The sequence below is a fragment of the Schistocerca serialis genome, chromosome 11 (assembly GCF_023864345.2).
Source record: "Schistocerca serialis cubense isolate TAMUIC-IGC-003099 chromosome 11, iqSchSeri2.2, whole genome shotgun sequence".
NCBI classification, from domain to species: domain Eukaryota; kingdom Metazoa; phylum Arthropoda; class Insecta; order Orthoptera; family Acrididae; genus Schistocerca; species Schistocerca serialis.
In genome coordinates, this window is record NC_064648.1 from 9,741,590 (window position 1) to 9,753,676 (window position 12,087).

Genomic DNA, 12,087 nt, shown 5'->3' on the forward strand with positions numbered 1-12,087 from the left:
ACTGACTTTGTTTGAACCATTCCTGTGACACCACTTATAGATTCCGATGCTTCCCTTCAGGTTTACTGTACCCCTCTGACCTTCGTATTGACGATGAAACACAGAAATTGCATCGGAATTAAATAGAAAAGGCACAATGCCGATTTAAGTACAAGGAGACTGACTCTTCTTACTGTCTATGTTTTGAACCATTCCTGTGACACTAGTTATAGATTCCGATGCTTCGCTTCAGGTGTACTGCATCCCTTGGACCTTCTTATTGACGATGAAACACAGAAATTGCATCGGAATTAAATACAAAAGGCACAATGCCGACTTCAGTACAATAAGACTGACTCTTCCTACTGTCTATGTTTGAACCATTCCTGTGAAACTAGTTATAGATTCCGATGCTCCACTTCAGGTTTGCTGTATCCATCTGACCTTCTTATTGACGATGAAACACAGAAATAGCATCGGAATTAAACAGAAAAGGCACAATGCCGACTTAAGTACAAGAAGACTGACTCTTCCTACTGTCTATGTTTTGAATCATTCCTGTGACACTAGTTATACATTCCGATGCTTCACTTCAGGATTACTGTATCCCTCTGACCTTCTTATTGACGATGAAATACAGAAATTGCTTCGGAATTAAATACAAAAGGCACAATGCCGACTTAAGTACAAGGAGACTGACTCTTCATACTGACTATGTTTTGAACCATTTCTGTGACACTAGTTATGGATTCCGATGCTTCACTTCAGGTTTACTGGATCCCTTGGACCCTCTTATTGACGATGAAACACAGAAATTGCATCGTAATTAAGTAAAAAGGCACAATGCCGAATTAAGTACAAGAAGACAGACTCTTCATACTGACTATGTTTTGAACCATTCCTGTTACACTAGTTATAGATTCCAATGCTTCACTTCAGGTTTACTGTATCCCTCTGACATTCTTATTGACGATGAAACACAGAAATTGCATCGGAATTATATACAAAAGGCACAATGCCGACTTAAGTACAAGAAGACTGACTCCTCCTACTCTCTATGTTTTGAACCATTCCTGTGACACTAGTAATAGATACCGATGCTTCACTTCAGGTTTACTATATCCCTCTGACCTTCTTATTGACGATGAAACACAGAAATTGCATCGGAATGAAATACAAAAGGCACAATGCCGACTTAAGTACAAGAAGACTGACTCTTATTACTGTCTATGTTTGATCCATTCCTGTGACACTAGTTATAGATTCCGATGCTTCACTTCAGGTTTACTGTATCCCTCTGACATTCTTATTGACGATGAAACACAGAAGTAGCATCGGAATGAAATACAAAAGGCACAATGCCGATTAACTTCAAGTAGACTGACTCTTCTTACTGTCTATGATTTGAGCCAATCCTGTGACACTAGTTATGGATTCTGATGCTTCACCTCAGGTTTACTGTATCCCTATGGCTTTCTTATTGACGATGAAAAACAGAAATTGCATCGGAATTAAATACAAAAGGCACAATGCCCACTTAAGTACAAGAAGACTGACACTTCCTACTGACTATGTTTTCAACCATTCCTGAGACACTAGTTATAGATTCCGATGCTTCACTTCAGGTTTACTGTATCCCTCTGACATTCTTATCGACAATGAAATACAGAAATTGCATCGGAATTAAATAGAAAAATCACAATGCCGACTTAAGTACAAGAAGTCTGACTCCTCTTACTGACTATGATTTGAACCATTCCTGTGACACTAGTTATTGATTCCGATGCTTCACTTCAGGTTTACTGTATCCCACTGACCTTCTTATTGACGATGAAACACAGAAATTGCAACGGAATTAAATAGAAAAGGCACAATGCCGACTTAAGTACAAGAAGATTGACTCTTCCTCCTGTATATGTTTTGAAACATTCCGGTGACACTAGTTATAGATTCCGATACTTCACTTCAGGTTTACTGTGTCCCTCTGACCTTCTTATTGAAGATGAAAACAGAAATTGCATCGGAAGTAAATACAAAAGGCACAATGGCGACTTAAGTACAAGAAGACTGACTCTTCCTACTGTCTACGTTTTGATCAATTCCTGTGACACTAGTTATAGATTCCGATGCTTCATTTCAGGTTTACTGTATCCCTTGGACCCTCTTGTTGACGATGAAACAGAGAAATTGCATCGTAATTAAGGAGAAAGGCACAATGCTGACTTAAGTACAAGAAGACTGACTCTTCTTACTGACTATGATTTGAACCATTCCTGTTACACTAGTTATAGATTCCGATGCTTCACTTCAGGTTTACTGTATCCCTATGACCATCTTATTGACGATGAAACACAGAATTTGCATCGGAATTAAATACAAAAGGCACAATGCCGACTTAAGTACAAGAAGACTGGCAGTTCCTACGCTCTATGCTTTCAACCATTCCTGTGACACTAGTTATAGATACCGATGCTTCACTTTAGGTTTACTGTATCCTTCTGACCTTCTTATTGACTATGAAACACAGAAATTGCATCGGAATGAAATACAAAAGGCAGAATGCCGACTTAAGTACAAGAAGACTGACTCTTATTACTGTCTATGTTTGAACCATTCCTGTGACACTAGTTATTGATTCCGATGCTTCACTGCAGGTTTACTGTATCCCTTGGACCTTCTTATTGACGATGAAGCACAGAAATTGCATCGGAATGAAATAGAAAAGGCACAATGCCGACTTAAGTACAAGAAACTGACTCTTCCTACTGTCTATGTTTTGAACCATTCCTGTGACACTAGTTATAGATTCCGATGCTTCACTTCAGGTTTACTGTATCCCTCTGACCTTCTTACTGTCGATGAAACAGAGAAATTGCATCGGAATTAGATACAAAAAGCACAATGCCAACTTAAGTACAAGAGGACTGAATCTTCTTACAGTCTATGTTTGAAACATTCCTGTGACACTAGTTATAGATTCCGATCCTTCACTTCAGGTTTACTATATCCCTTAGACCTTCCTATTGACGACGAAACACAGAAATTGCATCGGAATTAAATTGAAAAGGCACAATGCCGACTTAAGTACAAGAAGACTGACTCTTCTTACTGACTATGTTTCAACCATTCCTGTGACACTAGTTATAGATTCCGATGCTTCACTTCAGGTTTACTGTATCCCTTGGCCCTTCTTATTGACGATGAAACACCGAAATTGCTTTGGAATTAAATACGAAAGGCACAATGCCGACTTAAGTACAAGAAGACTGACTCTTCTTACTGACTTTGTTTGAACCATTCCTGTGACACCACTTATAGATTCCGATGCTTCCCTTCAGGTTTACTGTACCCCTCTGACCTTCGTATTGACGATGAAACACAGAAATTGCATCGGAATTAAATAGAAAAGGCACAATGCCGATTTAAGTACAAGGAGACTGACTCTTCTTACTGTCTATGTTTTGAACCATTCCTGTGACACTAGTTATAGATTCCGATGCTTCGCTTCAGGTGTACTGCATCCCTTGGACCGTCTTATTGACGATGAAACACAGAAATTGCATCGGAATTAAATACAAAAGGCACAATGCCGACTTAAGTACAAGAAGACTGACTCTTCCTACTGTCTATGTTTGAACCATTCCTGTGACACTAGTTATAGATTCCGATGCTTCACTTCAGGTTTGCTGTATCCATCTGACCTTCTTATTGACGATGAAACACAGAAATAGCATCGGAATTAAACAGAAAAGGCACAATGCCGACTTAAGTACAAGAAGACTGACTCTTCCTACTGTCTATGTTTGGAATCATTCCTGTGACACTAGTTATACATTCCGATGCTTCACTTCAGGATAACTGTATCCCTCTGACCTTCTTATTGACGATGAAATACAGAAATTGCTTCGGAATTAAATACATAAGGCACAATGCCGACTGAAGTACAAGGAGACTGACTCTTCATACTGACTATGTTTTGAACCATTTCTGTGACACTAGTTATGGATTCCGATGCTTCACTTCAGGTTTACTGGATCCCTTGGACCCTCTTATTGACGATGAAACACAGAAATTGCATCGTAATTAAGTAAAAAGGCACAATGCCGAATTAAATACAAGAAGACTGACTCTTCTTACTGACTATGTTTTGAACCATTCCTGTTACACTAGTTATAGATTCCGATGCTTCACTTCAGGTTTACTGTATCCCTCTGACATTCTTATTGACGATGAAACACAGAAATTGCATCGGAATTAAATACAAAAGGCACAATGCCGACTTAAGTACAAGAAGACTGACTCTTCCTACTCTCTATGTTTTGAACCATTCCTGTGACACTAGTAATAGATACCGATGCTTCACTTCAGGTTTACTATATCCCTCTGACCTTCTTATTGACGATGAAACACAGAAATTGCATCGGAATGAAATACAAAATGCACAATGCCGACTTAAGTACAAGAAGACTGACTCTTATTACTGTCTATGTTTTGAACCATTCTTGTGACACTAGATATAGATTCCGACGCTTCACTTCAGGTATACTGTATCCCTTGGACCTTCTTATTGCCGATGAAACACAGAAATTGCATCGGAATTAAATACAAAAGGCACAATGCCGACTTATGTAAAAGAAGACTGACTCATCTTACTGTCTATGTTTTGAACCATTCCTGTGACACTAGTTATTGATTCCGATGCTTCACTTCAGTTTTACTGTATACCTTGGACCTACTTATTGACAACGAAACACAGAACATGAATCGGAATTAAATAGAAAAGGCACAATGCCGACTTAAGTACAAGAAGTTTGACTCTTCCTACTGTCTTTGTTTTGAACCATTCCTGTAACACTAGTTATAGATTCCGATGCTTCACTTAAGGTTTACTGTATCCCTCTGACCTTCTTATTGTCGATGAAACACAGAAATTGCATCGGAATTAGATACAAAAAGCACAATGCTTACTTAAGTACAAGAGGACTGAATCTTCTTACTGACTATGTTTTCAACTATTCCTGTTACACTAGTTATAGATTCCGATGCTTAACTTCAGGTTTACTGTATCCCTCTGACCTTCTTATTGACGATGAAACACAGAAATTGCATCGGAATGAAATACAAAAGGCACAATGCCGACTTAAGTACAAGAATACTGACTCTTCCTACTCTCTATGTTTTGAACCATTCCTGTGACACTAGTTATAGATACCGATGCTTCACTTCAGGTTTACTGTACCCCTCTGACCTTCTTATTGACGATGAAACACAGAAATTGCATCGGAATGAAATACAAAAGGCACAAAAAGCCGACTTAAGTACAAGAAGACTGACTCTTATTACTGTCTATCTTTTGAACCATTCCTGTGACACTAGTTATTGATTCCGATGCTTCTCTTCTGGTTTACCGTATCCCTTGGACCTTCTTATTGACGATGAAACACAGAAATTGCATCGGAATTAAATAGAAAAGGCACAATGCCGACTTAAGTACAAGAATACTGACTCTTCCTACTGTCTATGTTTTGAACCATTCCTGTGACACTAGTTATAGATTCCGATGCTTCACTTCAGGTTTACTGTATCCCTCTGACCTTCTTATTGTCGATGAAACACAGAAATTGCATCGGAATTAGATACAAAAAGCACAATGCCGACTTAAGAACAAGAGGACTGAATCTTCTTACTGTCTATGTTTGAAACATTCCTGTGACACTAGTTATAGATTCCGATGCTTCACTTCAGGTTTACTGTATCCCTTGGCCCTTCTTATTGACGATGAAACACCGAAATTGCATCGGAATTAAATACGAAAGGCACAATGCCGACTTAAGTACAAGAAGACTGACTCTTCTTACTGACTTTGTTTGAACCATTCCTGTGACACCACTTATAGATTCCGATGCTTCCCTTCAGGTTTACTGTATCCCTCTGACCTTCGTATTGGCGATGAAACACAGAATTAAATAGAAAAGGCACAAAGCCGATTTAAGAACAAGAAAACTGACTCTTCTTACTGTCTAAGTTTTGAACCATTCCTGTGACACTAGTTACAGATTCCGATGCCTCACTTCAGGTTTACTGTATCCCTTGGTCCTTCTTATTGACGACGAAACACAGAAATTGCATCGGAATTAAATAGAAAAGGCACAATGCCGACTTAAGTACAAGAAGACTGATTCTTCCGACTGTCTATGTTTTGAACCATTCCTGTGACACTAGTTATAGATTCCGATGCTTCACTTCAGGTTTACTGTATCCCTCTGACCTTCTTATTGTCGATGAAACACAGAAATTGCATCAGAATTACATACAAAAGCACAATGCCGACTTAAGTACAAGAGGACTGAATCTTCTTACTGTCTATGTTTGAAACATTCCTGTAATACTAGTTATAGATTCTGATGCTTCACTTCAGGTTTACTGTATCCCTTGGACCTTCTTATTGACGACGAAACAAAGAAATTGCATCGGAATTAAATAGAAAAGGCAGAATGCCGACTTAAGTACAAGGAGACTGACTCTTCTTACTGACTATGTTTGAACCATTCCTGTGACACTAGTTATAGATTCCGATTCTTCACTTCAGGTTTACTGTATCCCTTGGACCTTCTTATTGACGATGAAACACAGAAATTGCATCGGAATTAAATAGAAAAGGCACAATGCCGACTTAAGTACAAGAAGACTGACTCTTCCTACTGTCTATGTTTTGAACCATTCCTGTGACACTAGTTATAGATTCCGATGCTTCACTTCAGGTTTACTGTATCCCTTGGACCTTCTTATTGACGATGAAACACAGAAATTGCATCGGAATTAAATAGAGAATGCACAATGCCGACTTAAGTACAAGAAGACTGACTCTTCTTACTGACTATGTTTGAACCATTCCTGTGACACTAGTTACAGATTCCGATGCTTCACTTCAGCTTTACTGTATCCCTTGGCTCTTCTTATTGACGATGAATCAACGAAATGGCATCGGAATTAAATACGAAAGGCACAATGCCGAATTAAGTACAAGAAGACTGACTCTTCTTACTGACTTTGTTTGAACCATTCCTGTGACACCACTTATAGTTTCCGATGCTTCCCTTCAGGTTTACTGTATCCCTCTGACCTTCGTATTGACGATGAAACACAGTAATTGCATCGGAATTAAATAGAAAACGCACAATGCCGATTTAAGTACAAGAAGACTGACTCTTCTAACTGTCTATATTTTGAACCATTCCTGTGACACTACTTATAGATTCCGCTGCTTCGCTTCAGGTGTACTGCATCCCTTGGACCTTCTTATTGACGATGAAACACAGAAATAGCATCGGAATTAAACAGAAAAAGCACAATGCCGACTTAAGTACAAGAAGACTGACTCTTCATACTGACTATGTTTTGAACCATTTCTGTGACACTAGTTATGGATTCCGGTGCTTCACTTCAGGTTTACTGTATCCCTTGGACCCTCTTATTGACGATGAAACACAGAAATTGCATCGTAATTAAGTAAAAAGGCACAAAGCCGAATTAAGTACAAGAAGACTGACTCTTCTTACTGACTATGTTTTGAACCATTCCTGTTACACTAGTTATAGATTCCGATGCTTCACTTCAGGTTTACTGTATCCCTCTGACCTCCTTATTGACGATGAAACACAGAAATTGCATCGGAATGAAATACAAAAGGCACAATGCCGACTTAAGTACAAGAAGACTGACTCTTATTACTGTCTATGTTTTGAACCATTCCTGTGACACTTGTTATAGATTCCGACGCTTCACTTCAGGTTTACTGTATCCCTTGGACCTTCTTATTGACGATGAAACACAGAAATTGCATCGGAATTAAATACAGAAGGCACAATGCCGACTTATGTACAAGAAGACTGACTCATCTTACTGTCTATGTTTTGAACCATTCCTGTGAGACTAGTTATTGATTGAGATGCTTCACTTCAGGTTTACTGTATCCCTTGGACCTTCTTATTGACGACGAAGCACAGAAATTGCTACGGAATTAAATAGAAAAGGCACAATGCCGACTTAAGTACAAGAAGACTACTCTTCCTACTGTCTATGTTTTGAACCATTCCTGTGACACTAGTTATAGATTCCGATGCTTCACTTCAGGTTTACTGTGTCCCTCTGACCTTCTTATTGTCGATGAAACACAGAAATTGCATCGGAATTACATACAAAAGCACAATACCGACTTAAGTACAAGAGGACTGAATCTTCTTACTGTCTATGTTTGAAACATTCCTGTAACACTAGTTATAGATTCTGATGCTTCACTTCAGGTTTACTGTATCCCTTGGACCTTCTTATTGACGACGAAACAAAGAAATTGCATCGGAATTAAATAGAAAAGGCAGAATGCCGACTTAAGTACAAGGAGACTGACTCTTCTTACTGACTATGTTTGAACCATTCCTGTGACACTAGTTATAGATTCCGATGCTTCACTTCAGGTTTACTGTATCCCTTGGACCTTCTTATTGACGATGAAACACAGAAATTGCATCGGAATTAAATAGAAAAGGCACAATGGCGACTTAAGTACAAGAAGACTGACTCTTCCTACTGTCTATGTTTTGAACCATTCCTGTGACACTAGTTATAGATTCCGATGCTTCAATTCAGGTTTACTGTATCCCTCTGACCTTCTTATTGTCGATGAAACACAGAAATTGCATCGGAAGTAGATACAAAAAGCACAATGCCGACTTAAGTACAAGTGGACTGAATCTTCTTACTGTCTATGTTTGAAACATTCCTGTGACACTAGTTATAGATTCCGATCCTTCCCTTCAGGTTTACTATATCCCTTGGACCTTCGTATTGACGACGAAACACAGAAATTGAATCGGAATTAAATAGAAAAGGCACAATGCCGACTTAAGTACAAGAAGACTGACTCTTCTTACTGACTTTGTTTGAACCATTCCTGTGACACCACTTATAGTTTCCGATGCTTCCCTTCAGGTTTACTGTATCGCTCTGACCTTCGTATTGACGATGAAACACAGTAATTGCATCGGAATTAAATAGAAAAGGAACAATGCCGATTTAAGTACAAGAAGACTGACTCTTCTTACTGTCTATATTTTGAACCATTCCTGTGACACTAGTTATAGATTCCGCTGCTTCGCTTCAGGTGTACTGCATCCCTTGGACCTTCTTATTGACGATGAAACAAAGAAATTGCATCGGAATTAAATGGAAAAGGCTCAATGCTGACTTAAGTACAAGAAGACGGACTCTTCTTACTTACTATGTTTTGAACCATTCCTGTGACACTAGTTATAGATTCCGATGCCTCACTTCAGGTTTACTGTATCCCTTGGACCTTCTTATTGACGATGAAACACAGAAATTGCATCGTAATTAAATACAAAAGGCACAATGCCAACTTAAGTACAAGAAGACTGACTCTTCCTACTGTCTATGTTTTGAACCATTCCTGTGACACTAGTTATAGATTCCGATGCTTCACTTCAGGTTTACTGTATCCCTCTGACCTTCTTATTGACGATGAAACACAGAATTTGCATCGGAAGTAAATAGAAAAGGCACAATGCCGACTTAAGTACAAGAAGATTGACTCCTCTTACTGACTATGTTTTGAACCATTCCTGTGACACCAGTTATAGATTCCGATGCTTCACTTCAGGTTTACTGTATTCCTCTGACCTTCTTGTCGACAATGAAACACAGAAATTGCATCGGAATTAAATAGAAAAATCACAATGCAGACTTAAGTACAAGAAGACTGACTCTTCTTACTGACTATGATTTGAACCATTCCTGTGACACTAGTTATAGACTCCGATGCTTCACTTCAGGTTTACTGTATCCCTGTGACCTTCTTATTGATGATGAAACACAGAAATTGCATCGGAATTAAATAGAAAAGGCACAATGCCGGCTTAAGTACAAGAAGACTGACTCTTCTTACTTTCTAAGTTTTGAACCGATCTTGTGACACCACTTATAGATTCCGATGCTTCACTTCACGTTTACTGTATCCCTCTGACCTTCTTATTGACGATGAAACACAGAAATTGCATCGGAATGAAATAGAAAAGGCACAATGCCGACTTAAGTGCAAGATGACTGACTCTTCTTACTGTCTATGATTTGATCAATTCCTGTGACACTAGTTATACATTGCGAAGCTTCTCTTAAGGTGTACTGCATCCCTCTTACCTTCTTATTGACGATGAAACACTGAAATTGCATCGGAATTGAATAGAAAAGGCACAATGCCGACTTAAGTACAAGAAGAATGACTTTTCCTGCTGTCTATGTTTTGAAGCATTCCGGTGACACTAGTTATAGATTCCGATGCTTCACTTCAGGTTTACTGTATCCCTCTGACCTTCTTATAGATGATGAAACACAGAAATTGCATCGGAAATAAATACAAAAGGCACAATGCTGACTTAAGTACAAGAAGACTTACTCTTCCTACTGTCTATGGTTTGATCAATTCCTGTGACACTAGTTATACATTCCGATGCTTCACTTCAGGTTTACTGTATTCCTCTGACCTTCTTATTGACGATGAAAGACAGAAATTGCTTCGGAATTAAATACAAAAGGCACAATTCCGACTTAAGTACAATAAGACTGACTCTTCATACTGACTATGTTTTGAACAATTTCTGTGACACTAGTTATGGATTCCGATGCTTCACTTCAGGTTTACTGTATCCCTTGGACCCTCTTATTGACGATGAAACTCAGAAATTGCATCGTAATTAAGTAAAAAGGCACAATGCCGAATTAAGTACAAGAAGTCTGACTCTTCTTACTGACTATGTTTTGAACCATTCCTGTTACACTAGTTATAGATTCCGATGCTTCACTTCAGGTTTACTGTATCCCTTTTCCCTTCTTATTGACGATGAAACACCGAATTTGCATCGGAATTAAATACGAAAGGCACAATGCCGACTTAAGTACAAGAAGACTGACTCTTCTTACTGACTTAGTTTGAACCATTCCTGTGACACCAAGTATGGATTTCGATGCTTCCCTTCCGGATTACTGTAACCCTCTGACCTTCGTATTGACGATGAAACAAAGAAATTGCATCGGAATTAAATGAAAAAGGCACAATGCCGACTAAAGTACAAGAAGACTGACTCTACTTACTGACTATGTTTTGAACCATTCCTGTGACACTAGTTATAGATTCCGATGCCTCTCTTCAGGTTTACTGTATCCCTTGGACCTTCTTATTGACGACGAAACACAGAAATTGCATCGGAATTAAATAGAAAAGGCACAATGCCGACTTAAGTACAAGTAGACTGACTCTTCTTACTGTCTATGTTTTGAACCATTCCTGTGACACTAGTTATAGATTCCGATGCTTGACTTCAGGTTTACTGTATCCCTCTGACCTACGAATAGACGATGAAACACAGAAATTGCATCGGAAATAAATACGAAATGCACAATGCCAACTCAAGTACAAGAAGACTGACTCTTTCTACTGTCTATGTTTTGAACGATTCCTGTGACACTAGTTATACATTCCGATGCTTAACTTCAGGTTTACTGTATCCCTCTGACCTTCTTATTGACGATGAAACACAGAAATTGCATCGGAATAAAATAGAAAAATTACAATGCCGACTTAAGTACAAGAAGACTGACTCTTCTTACTGACTATGATTTGAACCATTCCTGTGCCACTAGTTATAGACTCCGATGCTTCACTTCAGGTTTACTGAATCCCTATGGCTTTCTTTTTGACGATGAAACACAGAAATTGCATCGGAATTAAATACAAAAGGCACAATGCTGACTTATGTACAAGTAGATTGACTCTTCTTACTGACTATGTTTTGAACCATTCCTGTGACACTAGTTATAGATTCTGATGCTTCACTTCAGGTTTACTGTATCCCTCTGACCTTCTTATCGACAATGAAACACAGAAATTGCATCGGAATTAAATAGAAAAATCACAATGCCGACTTAAGTACAAGAAGACTGACTCTTCTTACTGACTATGATTTGAACCATTCCTGTGACACTAGTTATAGACTCCGATGCTTCACTTCAGGTTTACTGTATCCCTCTGACCTTCTT